The sequence below is a fragment of the Nyctereutes procyonoides genome, unplaced genomic scaffold (assembly GCF_905146905.1).
Source record: "Nyctereutes procyonoides isolate TBG_1078 unplaced genomic scaffold, NYPRO_anot_genome, whole genome shotgun sequence".
Lineage (NCBI taxonomy): Eukaryota > Metazoa > Chordata > Mammalia > Carnivora > Canidae > Nyctereutes > Nyctereutes procyonoides.
Genome location: NW_026575036.1, coordinates 24,739,107 through 24,752,335, shown reverse-complemented (window position 1 = coordinate 24,752,335; position 13,229 = coordinate 24,739,107).

Below are 13,229 nucleotides of genomic sequence, written 5' to 3'. Positions count from 1 at the left end.
TTATACTTGAGATACACCTGCTTCCCAACCCATTTCTTGAACACTCTAAGCACTCCCGTCTTTGCATCTGCAGTCCTCGCTACTGAATTTCTCCCCTCCTACCCATGCACATGACTTGGGCTTTCTTCAGAAAGCCTTTCCCTGACTCCCCCTGCCCAGGGAAGCACACAGATCACTCCCAGCCTGTGTGTCTGCCCCTTCCCATCCACTCTCCAAACTGGTTTTAGTTATTTGTATGCTCAATGCTCAATCCCAACCATGAGTTCTGAGTGGTCCTTGGAAATCATCTAATCTAGTCTGAGAGTCTCATTTTTGTAGAGAACGATGTGGAAACCTCAAAAGAAGTGACTCGTCCAAGGTTACACAAATCATTTGTCCATCCGTTCATCAAACATTTAGTCAGCTCCAGTGTGCTGGTTGCTAGCTTGGTATTGGGTATTGGAGGGGTACCCAAAGGGCAAGAAAACTCACATTCTCTTCAGGGAGACAGGTAATAAACAAGGAAGTGTATACTGGATGTGAGGGAGTGATTAATGCTTAAAAATAAAACTAAACAAAACAAGAAGCAGGAAGGAAAAAAATAAAACCCGAAGTAATAGCCAGGAATAGTTGAGAAACATTATCCCAAAGGCACATGGAGATGGAGTGTGTTGGGAGTTCTCCAGATGTTAAAACATCTGTTCTTTCAAGACAGTAGCCAGATGGCAGGCTAAGGTATGAGTGCGGAAGGTGTAGCAAGGGCTTCCTTTGGACTTGAAAAGGAGGCACAGTTTCCGACTCTAGGTTCAAGGCACCTGGGGCATAAAACACCCTTAGATGGTGTATTGGCTTTCTCTGTAGCAATAATTGCAGTTAAGATAATGGTGAAATCTGGACTGGATCCATTCAAAACATGGTGCATAAAGAACCCTCACAGAGTTTAGATATTGTAGTTTTAATGTCAGTTACCGCTAGTAGCTAGAGCCGACTTGGACACCCAGAATCTTCTGAGAAAATCATCAGCCGTCTGAAAGCAGAAGCCAGGCTGCTGAAAACTGGGAATTCAACCGTGGTCACACCCAAGGCCACAGCCAAATCGGACTACTCATCCAGGAATGGCCCAGTCTACACCCATTTTTGGGACCGTAACAGCCTACTGGTGCCATCATGAGATGAGACCAAGTAACACAGGGGTAAGAAAGACCAGATCTGAACAAAGCAAGAGATCACAAAGCAATGGCTCCTGAGAAAATGACCTAACCGGAGCTCAGAAACTCCTTTTATCTCCCCATGCTTGAGGTTCTATCTAGGAGACAGGCTCCAAATGGGAACATCTGAGTGTGTGTGTGTGTGTGTGTGTGTGTGTGCACGCGTGTGTGTGTGTGTGTGTGGTGAAAGAGAAGGCATATTTGGGAAGAGTCCCTACATGTTCATGAAATGTCCTATCTGCCTGTCTGGCACAATTAACTCAACTCATCATCATTTTATGGAAAGAATTCTCTCGTGAATGGTAGCCTGGGCTTTTATGCTGCTGGGACTTCCAGAATGAGGGCTGCTTCTCAGATCATCACAACTGTTCCCTGGTAATTTCCACAAACTAGACCATTTGCACTGAAATAATAAGTCCCTCTTCGATGACAAGGTTGAGTGTTTCTGAATAAAGTTTCAAATCTCTAAAGTGGCTCAAACCTCTCAGCTTCAGTATGAACATCTCTAGGTACAATGTAGATTTTAGGACTACATTAATCCTCATAATTTTAAGCATTAAAAAGATGCCTCTTTTTGAAAAACAGAAGAGCTTTCCCTAAGTATTTATAAATTAGAATAGAAACATTTTAGAAATACTTCTTATACAGAAATCTTTCTAATAGTTTTCTTGCAAGACTTACTTTATACACCTTAAATATTTTATTTCCTATAACAGATAAGTCATCTTTGCAAAGAAATGCTTTGGATTTGTTGATGATTCTGATTCTAATCATTCTTTAATTTGAAGACATATATTAAGTGTGATAAAATAAGAAGCCATAATATACATATTTAATCAAAAATATACCATTGTTTAAATATGAAGAAAATAAAATTAAATTAAGCCTCTGTTTATATCTACATTATGGGAAAATTTTATATTAGTTTTTGCGATCAGTACCACAATCTTTCACAAGCTGGAGAACAATCAGGAGGCCAATGAGACGTTGCTGAATGTGATTTATAGATATGTAACTTTCCAATAATTAAAGTAATTGGGAGTGCTATATGGCTTGCAAAAATGTTTTCCTTTAAGTTTTTTTAATAAAGATTTTATTTATTTATTCATGAGAGACACACAGAGAGAAGCAGAGACATAGGCAGAGGGAGAAGCAGGCTCCCAGTGGGAGGCCTGATGTGGGACTCGATCCCAGGACCCCAGGATCATGACCCGAGCTGAAGGCAGATGCTCAACCACTGAGTCACCCAGGTGCCCCACCATGAGATCTTTTAATTTGCAAAACAACTACTTGATAGGTAGGAAAGTTATTATTTTAATTTTATAGATGAGAAAATTGGGACACAGAGAACCAGAGGGAGTTACCTAAGGTTATATGACAAGAAAGTGGCAGAGAGACAAGTCCCCCAACCCTAATCATAATGGCCACTCTACAACATAGTTCTCTTGCTGTACTATGCCCTTAGAGTATAAGTTGATATCATTTTAAATGAAAGATTTTTGTAACATTATTTTGCAGTGACGCAAAGGTATTCAGAATAGAGCTTAACATTTGTCAGTGGTATCACTTAAAATTAGAAAGATTCAGGATTCTGGAAGGTATTGAGGAACCACATGAAAGAGTCAGCTTTTTGAAGTTCTGGTGTGCAAGTTTTATGCAGATTATAAAGGCATGAATATTTGGTTGCTTTCCCAATTCTTATTGATCAAATTTCCCTTGAGTACATCATGCTGTCTTCTTACTGTTCACTTATCCTTTAAAGTGATAGTTTGGCTTTTGTCATCTCCAATATCTCATTTTTAAATGGGATCCGGCTGAAACTCTTTTTATAAGCGGGCTTAATAATTCCATCTGCTAAGATGAAGGAAGATAATTTATTTTTACCATTAGAAGCTTTTGACAGATGGACAGGCTAGTTTTCTTGATTTACAAAGAGATCATTCAAATAAATTAAAAGGTGAGCAAGCCAAGAGAAAAAAATGGGTATAAGATATGATCATGAACCTTTTAGTACAAAAATAAATATGGTCAATAAAATACATGAAAGATGTTTATAATAAAAGAAATGAATAGCAAAACAATGAAAGACCTATTGCATGGGGGGGTGGGGGGAAGTTGGGTGGTACTTACTCTTGGTGAAGGTTTGGGGGAATAAAGCCTCTTGTATCCTACTGATGGAAATGTAAATTTGAATACCCTTCTGGAGGGCAATTTGTTATTATCTATAAAAATTTTAATTGCGGGCAGCCCTGGTGGCACAGTGGTTTAGCACTGCCTGCAGCCCAGGGTGTGACCCGGGATCGAGTCCCACATCTGGCTCCTTGCATGGAGCCTGCTTCTCCCTCTGCCTGTGTCTCTGCCTCTCTCTCTCTCTCTCTGTGTCTTTCATGAATAAATAAATAAAATCTTTAAAAAAATTTTTAATTGCATATATCCTTGGAAGAAATAATCCCATTGCATGGATCTTACTATATAGATATATTGATGGAAGTTCACCTAGATCTATGGACATCAAATTTCATTAATTACAGCATTATCTGTAATGGCAAAAAACTATAAACCACCAATTCCTATCAGTAGGAAATTAGCAAAATAAAAGAAAGTTAATTCCATAGATACAAATACTGGTACATGAAAGATAATATAGATCTGTATATAGGAAGTTTTTCAATATTTAGTAATAAGTTAAAAAACAAGGAGATAGGGATCCCTGAGTGGCGCAGCGGTTTGGCGCCTGCCTTTGGCTCAGGGCGCGATCCTGGAGACCCGGGATCGAATCCCATATCGGGCTCCCGGTGCATGGAGCCTGCTTCTCCCTCTGCCTGTGTCTCTGCCTCTCTCTCTCTCTCTGTGTGACTATCATAAATAAATAAATTTAAAAAAAAAACAAAAAACAAGGAGATATATAGACTCAATGGATTAAAAAAGAAGAAAAATAAATAGAAAAATACACACGAACATATGCACATGCATATATGCATATACAAGTCCTTTTGTGTCATGAGTGAATCACAAAAACATTAAGTAGCAGTTACCTCTGATGTGAAATCCTGGACAGGAAGGAGTCAATTCAGGACATGGCTTGTAATTTCATTCTGTTTGTTTTTGCCTTGCTTGAATTTTCTATTTTCTAAGCAGCTACATGTATTATTTTCTGTTAAGTGTTAATACGGCATGTCTTCTCCTTATACTAAAATGGAAAAAAAAAAAAAACTAAAAGGGAAGAAAAGGACCAAGAAAGGGGTTTTGTGTTGATAAGGAACATAAACACATAAACAGTCCTATCTACAAAGTAAATTCGTGGCCATCTCCTGTCCTAATCTAATAAAGGCCTGTGTTTTCTAAATCCCCTTCTATTCTTCCCTGGGGCAGAAAATGCCATCTTGCTCTGGATTCCGTCCTTGAGCATCCGCAGACGCTCTCACATCTCAACTGACAATTCACATCAGGAAGCAATCAGGGATCTTGGTCACTGGAAATTGTATCTTAGAAGTCACCAGTAGGGCTTCCTTTCTTTGTCTTGCCCTGGCAAGGAACGTAGCTGCTGTGAGGCCTCTTATGCTTGTATCATGATTTCGGTCTGCAAGGAGCGGGGATGTGTGTAATATGCAACAGGATCATATTAGTGCAAAGTCTGAGCCATGACAAAGGCTTTCTCCTTGACCAAGCTGTACTCTGGCTTCTCTGAACCCTCTTCTCAGCTAATCTGAACTTCAGCCTATAAAGACTACAGACCCTCAGCACAAATGACTTCATCCATTCCCATTTGGCTGGAATTTGATTCTAGCACAGTCTGATGGCTCAAGGCTGCTCTCCTAGGTTTAATCCAGCTCCTCTTAAAGGACCTGCCTGAAAAAGCTCAGTGTTCCCCGGAGAACTTACTGTCTGTTCCAAGCCAACACCCGGTGATTGACAGATCTGCCTCTGAACCCCATCTTCAAGCAGATTCTTTAGAAAGCTTACAAGTAAATTTTTTTCTCTGCCCTTTGAGATATAATGCTACCATCCAAACTGTTTTCTCGGGGACCTGAGTGACTCTGCTACAGACTCAATGGGAGGGTGTCTTGCTTTAGCCTCTACCGCTGCCTCCTGTTGGTTATTAGGATAGGAGACGTGGGATCCCTGGGTGGCGCAGCGGTTTGGCGCCTGCCTTTGGCCCAGGGCGTGATCCTGGAGACCCGGGATCGAATCCCACGTCGGGCTCCTGGTGCGTGGAGCCTGCTTCTCCCTCTGCTTATGTCTCTGCCTCTCTCTCTCTCTCTCTCTCTCTCTCTCTCTCTGTGACTATCATAAAAATTAAAAAAAAAAAAAAAAAAAGGATAGGAGACGTGTGTTTCTCTTCCAGGTAAGCACTAGTTAACAAAACCAGATGATCTAGTCACATGGACCAACCCCCCTCAATCCCCTCCAGGGCTTTTTCCGTAGCACATCCCAGCCTTTACAAAGGCTTCTGCCTTTTGGCAGAACTGAGTTCAGTTCAGGCTGGATTCTCTCTCCTATTGCAATAGACTGTGACTGAATAAAATCTCTCCCCACATCTTTACTCCCTCGCTTTGTTTATCTTTAACAACAGGTCTCAGGGGCACCTGGATGGCTCAGTAGTGGAGTCTCAGGTCTTGCATTGGGCTCCCTACAGGGAGCCTACTTCTCCCTCTGCCTATGTCTCTGCCTCTCTCTCTCTCTCTTTGTTTCTCTCATGAATAAATAAAATCTTAAACAAACAAATAAACCAGGTCTCAATGAATATCAGATGATCTTGTCTGGACCCCAGAAACTCCACAATGACCTTCCAAACCTCAGTGGTATGAGGTACCTCACCCCAACCAGTCCACTCCCATAATTCAATCTAAGCCATTATTATCGAATTGGAAATTACCTAACTGCTTTTGGTCTAGTTATTTACCCATCTCGTTTCTGTTCTTTCAGGGCTCCATACGAGGGGTGTCACATCTGGGCATCCATCAGGGCAAATCCTTTTAGGACAGGGATAGAGTCTTTCCTCTTTTTTCTCTTAGTACCACCTCTGCCACAGAAATCATGGTATTGGAAAATATGTTTGCTGCTGTCATGTTGCCTTGTTTGCCTTGGCTTTTCAAGGACTAAATTCTAAAACTTGTGCAGATTTATAAATGTGGGAAAACAGTCAGCAAATAATGTTTGTGTCTCAAGTGACTTAAATTAACTTTGTATTATTTTATGGGACAATGCACAAAGAAAATATTCTCCAGAGTCTCCTTTATAAGAAAGAGGGTGGAATTACTTTTTAATCTGTATTTTTAAGCTCCAAATATGAAATATTTTAAACACATATAAAAGTAGAATAGTGTATTACACCATTCTCTACCCATTAGTATTACAGATTACCATAGTATGATATTTCTTTTCTTATTTCTCCCTGGATGTACTATATTCCTAATGATAATCTTTATGAAAGAGCTAACTTTTTTGTGCATTTTTATTGAAATTCTAGTTAGTTTACAGACAGTGTTAGTTTCAGGTGTACAATATAGAGATTCAACACATCTTTTTATTACCCGCAGCTTATCACCACAAGTGCACTCCTTAATCCCCATCACCTATTTATTTATTTACTTTTGTTATCTTAAGTCTTTATTTAAATTCTAGTTCGTTAGTGTATAGTGTAATATGGGTTTCAGGAGTAGAATTCAGTGCTTCATCACTTACATATAATACTCAGTGCTCATCACACATGTGCCCTCCATAATCTCCATCACTCATCTAGTCATCCCCTACCCATCTCCCTCCATCAACCTTTGATTTGTTTTCCATAGTTAAGAGTCTCCTATGATTTGCCTCCCTCTCTCAAAAAGAACTAGCTTTTAAATTCCACAGATGTTGATTGTGTACCAGCTGGGTGTTGGTTCTCCTTTGTTCGTGATGGCTGTTATTCAATGTTAAGAGGATATTACTTGCCAGCCTCAGAAGGCCATGATTTGGGGTTTATTCCAGCAAGAGTGATGCAGCTGGGCTGAGTTGTGTGTTGTGTCCCCTTCAGTCTCTCTCCTAACTGACAGCAGTTTCTTAGGTCTGGGATAGGGTTAAGAGCATAGTTAGGACCATCTGAAAATTAACTTACAAAGTGCAATGGCTAACATGGCTTCAAAAGCCTGCCCCTTAGCCACAGGATTTCACACAGGCCATACTGGGTGTGATGTACTGTTTCCTTGATAATATAAAGATGTTATTCAAATTCAAACTATAAATCCAACAGCCGTTTAATTTCTCCATAGCATTAGGGCATTTATACAGGAACATTTATTTAGAAGAAAAAGTCTTACTAAAATTATATGAGGGCCTCGTTTTTATTTTGAATGGACTGTATCAAAGCTCCAGACTACAGGATTCAGTACACACAGGAATAAAAATTAATCAGTGCAATGTGTTTATGGCATGGTTATTATTTGCCCCATAACTATGTTTTTGTATAGCCACTTAAATAAATCAAGGCTCCAGCTTAACTGACTTGTTTAGAAGAAGTTTATTTGCAAATAAGAGAGTTCACCAAAAGGGAAGGGGCAATTTACTATTTATTAACATGAGTACTGGCATCCAATTATTGTTTTATTAAAAGACCAAAGGCATTGGAAAAAATTGCAATGTTTCCATCGTTATTATTTGTCTTTGATGCAAATGACTTTCCTGTTTTTGTTGTTGTTTTTGCAAATGGCTTTCCATGTAATGCCCAAGACAGCTGCCCTCATCCCAACCTCCTCATTTTTTTACGTAAACATGAAGTAAAACCTGACAATGGAATCAGCACAATCAGGATGTTGGATAAAAGTGGAAATGGTCCATGCTCCTGTTGCTCCCTCCAACCTCCCTTTTCTTTCCCTTCTGTTCTCAGCAGAACCAACAGTGAGAATCTGCCCCTATGATCCCAACCAGGCCTGAGAAGGTATGGAACAACAAAGTGTACCTCTGAGTGTTCTGTTGGATGAGGAGCACAACTTTTTACATGTTCACTCTAACAAGTGTCTAGGAAATATGACTAGTTGAAAATTTTTCTGCTGAAATAAGACACCAGGAGTCTGAGAGGAAGCAAAGGAAGGCTGTTTGTTGCCTTGTGTGTATTAAAGAGGGCATTTGGGGAACACTCTGAAGGAAAGGATCAATCCGGGAGTATTTTTGCTCAACCTAAGGAGTGGAATGCTTAGACGAGAGTTTCGGATAGTTTTATTTGCCACTTCAGTAAGTCACTGTGCCTCAATGGTTTTACCGGTTTTCATCTTTTTAAAATAAGTGACAGGTATTGGGATGTCCCAGTCATAGAGTGAGAATGTGATTGATTCCTCAATTAGAAAAGTAATTCATATTTATAAATACCATCAGGATGCCTTCAGGCTTCAAAAAATGTTCTTAGCAGATGATCATTCTATGCTTAAGACTGAGCATAACAAATACTATTGTTATAACAAAATATATGTCTTGACCTAACATATAAGTAATGTGTATGATTGCTGTATTGTATCCCAGTTCATCAGAAATAGTTAACTGTTAATGCAACTAGCAATTAATATAAACTTTTACCCTGATGTGGCAATTCTGTATCTGTAAACCAAACAAGACAAAATAGTTGTAATAATATGTTATTTTAACTTGTTGAGTGAGCAATCTGTTCATGGTCATCAAAAATTTTATCCTACTCATCAAATATATATTTACAGTTATGATTAAGCAATTCTCACGATAACACTCAAAACACAGAAACAGAAACAATTGGGCTAAGAAATATAATCTTAAATAAACTTCTTCTATTTTCCTGTTTACCCTTCCCAAAAGCATTTTACAGAAAACTAAGTAAAACACATTAAGTGATTCTTGTATTTCAGCGTATTCCTTACTAACTTTATGCTTTGATAATGAAAGTTACACTACTTGAAAAAATTACCCAAACAAAAGTTTTTCTGCTCTTAGAGCTTGGCAGCTCTCAATTCATTATTTGTTGGTAGTAGGATCTTATCTTCAAATGAAGTTTTATTTAAAATCCAGTACGTAAGAGTGAATTGTATGAAACTGCTCTAGGTTGAAAATGGGCATAGGGAGCTCAGAGTCCTACCCACTAAGTGTCTCCTGTGGCCAGAACTCAAGACTTCCTGCCCAGCACAGCCTGAAAAGCACTGCTGTAGCCCATCATAAGGAAACGTGTTCTTCATCTGGTACCAAGCAGAGGAGAAGTGTACACTATCCTGTTGGGAGTTGGCTGTCATGACTAGATCCTGTTCCCTGCCAGCCAGGTACGTTGCCCTCTGCTGAGGTCCTTCAGGGTTCCTGCCAGACCCATGGTACATCCTTTGTACTTTGTGATTCTGCAACCTTAGCCACAGGTGATTGGACGAGGGATGGGCACCTGACGTAAGGACAGCTATCTATAGGTTTTCCAGTGACATTCAAGTAACTGGCACAAAAATTCTGCTCAAATGGGCACTGCATTCTGGAGGATCACTCATTAACCTATCACTGTCTATGGGAAATTTGAACTTGGGATGTACCAAGAGGAAGGTAATAGGGAGATATACAGAAAGAAGGCAGAAAGCAGAAGACTTGAGACAACATGAATTGGAGTTATAGCAGGAGAAGTGAAAGAAGAGAAAAGAGCCGGGAAGTCCTAATGACCCAGAACACTGGAGAAAGAAGCAGCCGTCCCCACTTTAGTTCCCTTGCCAGATGATTGGGACCACTGGCCTGCCATGAAGGAAACTGGGATGGTTTCCCACTTTCCTGTGTATCTTTATAGAAATCTTTATCCCGCAAGGTGACCTATGCACACTCTGAGATTTCAATTTGCAAAAAATATCTCACTGACCTCCATTGGGTCATTTTCCTGCTTTAACAAACATATCATTCAATTCAGGAGATCACATGTACCACCAAGTTTAGACCCCTGTATCTCAGGACCCAGAACATCAAATGTGAAGCATGTGTCCTTCCAAAGTTCCACACCTACACCGTTGGCATACATCAGTAATTGAATGACCCTTTATTTTACTGTTGAGACAGGAATCAATTTCAGAAACTTTCAAGTAGTTCACTAGGCAGTTTATCAATCCATATTATTGATGCAAGAGTTGAAATCTATTTACCTTGCTTCAGTAGGTGTTTTGAGTGGAATTCTTTTTCTTTTATTATTTAGCAGAGTATTTGGATAGATCTATGGTTTGCAATACTTCCTTTAGTATCTGGAAGCTCCAGCTGGGGTATCTTAGGGGTTGCCTTTGGGGAACGAGAGGAAGACTCAGAGTGATGCTGAGTAATTGAAGTCTACATAAAACCTGAAGAGGTCCACTTTTGTTTGATATATGTATTGAAGTTCCTGGTAAAATTTTATATGAGAAAAAAAACTCTGTAACTAAACATAACATTTTTTTTAAATCACTAAATTATTATATCATCAGCAATTGGGCCACAGTGTTCGTACCACCATAACATTTCATAGGTTGATCTGACTGGAACCATCCACAGGCATAATCAGCCAACTATTTGAACTTCTCATTTTAAGATCAAAATTGGCAGAACAACATTTCTAAGTTCTGCTTTCAGGTTTTTGATTAATGTAATACTCTTTCACACATCAGTGACTTGGACATCACGACCAACCCATTTGACCTAATGGTTAACTTACAGAACACCTCACTCATATTTCTTTTCAGGTACTCACGAAACATTTACCAAGACAAACAATATTCTGAGCCATAAAAAATGATTAAATAAATTTAAAATGATTTAAGCCATAGTACATTTAAGCATAGTACATTCGTTTACCACAGTGGAATTAAATTAGAAATCAATAACAAAGATAAGAAAGCTGTCAAATATCTGGAAACTAACACACTTCTAAAAAAAAACCGAGTAATAAAGTAAATTAAAGGGAAATTAGAAAATATTTTGCACTTAATGCAAATGCAATCAAAACATATCAAAATTTGTGGTATACATTGAGATTCAGCTGACACAGTTATTAAAAGGGTAGTTTCTAGCATAAAAACGCTTATATTCGAAAAGAAGTTTCTGAAATCATTGGCTTCAGCTTTCACTTTAAGTATTAGAAAATAAAGAGCAAATAAAATCCAGAGTAAACAGATTGAAATAATTAAGATCAGAGTGAGAATCAGTGAAAGAGAAAACAGAAAAGCAACATAAAATGAATGAAACAGCAAACCAGTTCTTTGAGGAAATCAATAAAATTAATTTTAAAAAAACAAAACAAAAAAACCCCCACAAAATTCCAGCCAGACTGATCAGGGAAAAAAGAGAAAGAGAGAAGAAGAAGAAACAAGTCACACAATAAACAACATCAGGAATGCGAGAGGTAATAACACTACAGACTCAACAGATAATAAAAGGATAACAAGGGAGTATTACTTTAAAAAATTTTATGCCAATAAGTTTGGCAACTTAGATGAAATTCTCTGAAAGACATAAACTATGAAAGCCCATTTTACAAAAAATAAATAACCTAAATAATCCTGTATCTATTAAAGAAATTGAATTTGAAATTAAAACTTTCCCCCAAAGAAAACTTCAGGCTCAGATGACTTCTTTAGTGATTCTTATCAGATATTTAAGAAAGAAATACTACCAGCTTTACAAAAATTCTTCAAGAGAATTGCAGAGAAACAAATATTTCCCAACTCAGTCTAGCAAGCCAGCATTATCCCAATACTAAAAGAAATTATAAGACAAGAAATCTATATACTAATATCCTTCAGAAACTTAGTGCAAAAATTCTCTCTTTTTTAAAGATTTTATTTATTTATTTGAGAGACAGAGAGAGGAGAGAGAAAGAGAGAGCAAGAGAGAGAGAGAGAGAGAGAGAGAGAGAGCAGGGACAGGGGCAGAGGCAGAGGGAGAGGGAGAGGGAGGGAATGTCAAGCAGACTCCATGTTGAACACAGAGCCTGACATGGGGCTTGATCTCATCACCCTGAGATCATGACCCAAGCCAAAACCAAGTCAGAGCTTAACTGACTGAGCTACCCAGGAGCCTCCTTACTGCAAAAATTCTTAATAAAAGTTTAGCAAATTAAATCCAACATTACATAAATAGGATAATACATCATGGTGAATAGGATTTGTCCCAGGAATGCAAGGTTGCTTTAACATTAGAAAAGCAATAATTATAATCCACCATATTAACAGATTAAAATGAAAAATTGAACATCTCAGTAGATACATTTGGCAAAATACATTTGTATTTGGCATTTTGCCAAACCCAACATGTATTCCTCATAAGAACTCACAGTAAGTTAGGATTAGAAAGGAAAATTCTCAACCTAAAAAATGACTTTTACAAAAAAAGCTTATAGCTAACATTATACTTAATGATGGAAGACTGACTGAATGTTTTCTTTCTATTATTGAAACCAAGACAAGGATGTCCACTTTCACTCATCATTGAACTAGATATTCAACCAATCCAATAAGAAAAAAAGGAAAAACACTGCTGAGAAAAATTAGAGACCTAAATAAATGGAGAGATATACTATATTTATGGATTGGAAGACTCAATATTAGGAAGATGTAAATTATCCTCAAATTCAAATTCATCTATAGATTTAACATAATCTCAATCCAAATCCAAGCAGGATTTTTTTTGGTCAAAACTGGCAGGTTGACTCTAAACTTCATAAAGAAATGCAAAGGACTCAGAAGAGCTCAAACAACTTAGAAAAGGAATAGGAGGAGGGCTATATCCCTAAATAGAGGGCTTAGGCTTAACTGTAAGTGAAGGCTAATACTATCTGATATTAAGACATATTATAAAGCTACAGTAATCAAAACAGCATGATGTTCTCATCAAAATAAACAATTAGATCAATAGAACAGAATAGCAAGTCCAGAAAGTCCAGAGGTCTACACACATATGGGCAATTGGTTTTTGACAAAAGTACAAAGTGCAATTTACTAGAGGAAGGGAAGTCTTTTCAACAAATGGAAATAGAACAATCTACAATCCGTATACAAAGAAAAAGAACAAAAACCCCCTCTTCATTCCATACATTGCACAGCGTACAAAAATTAACAC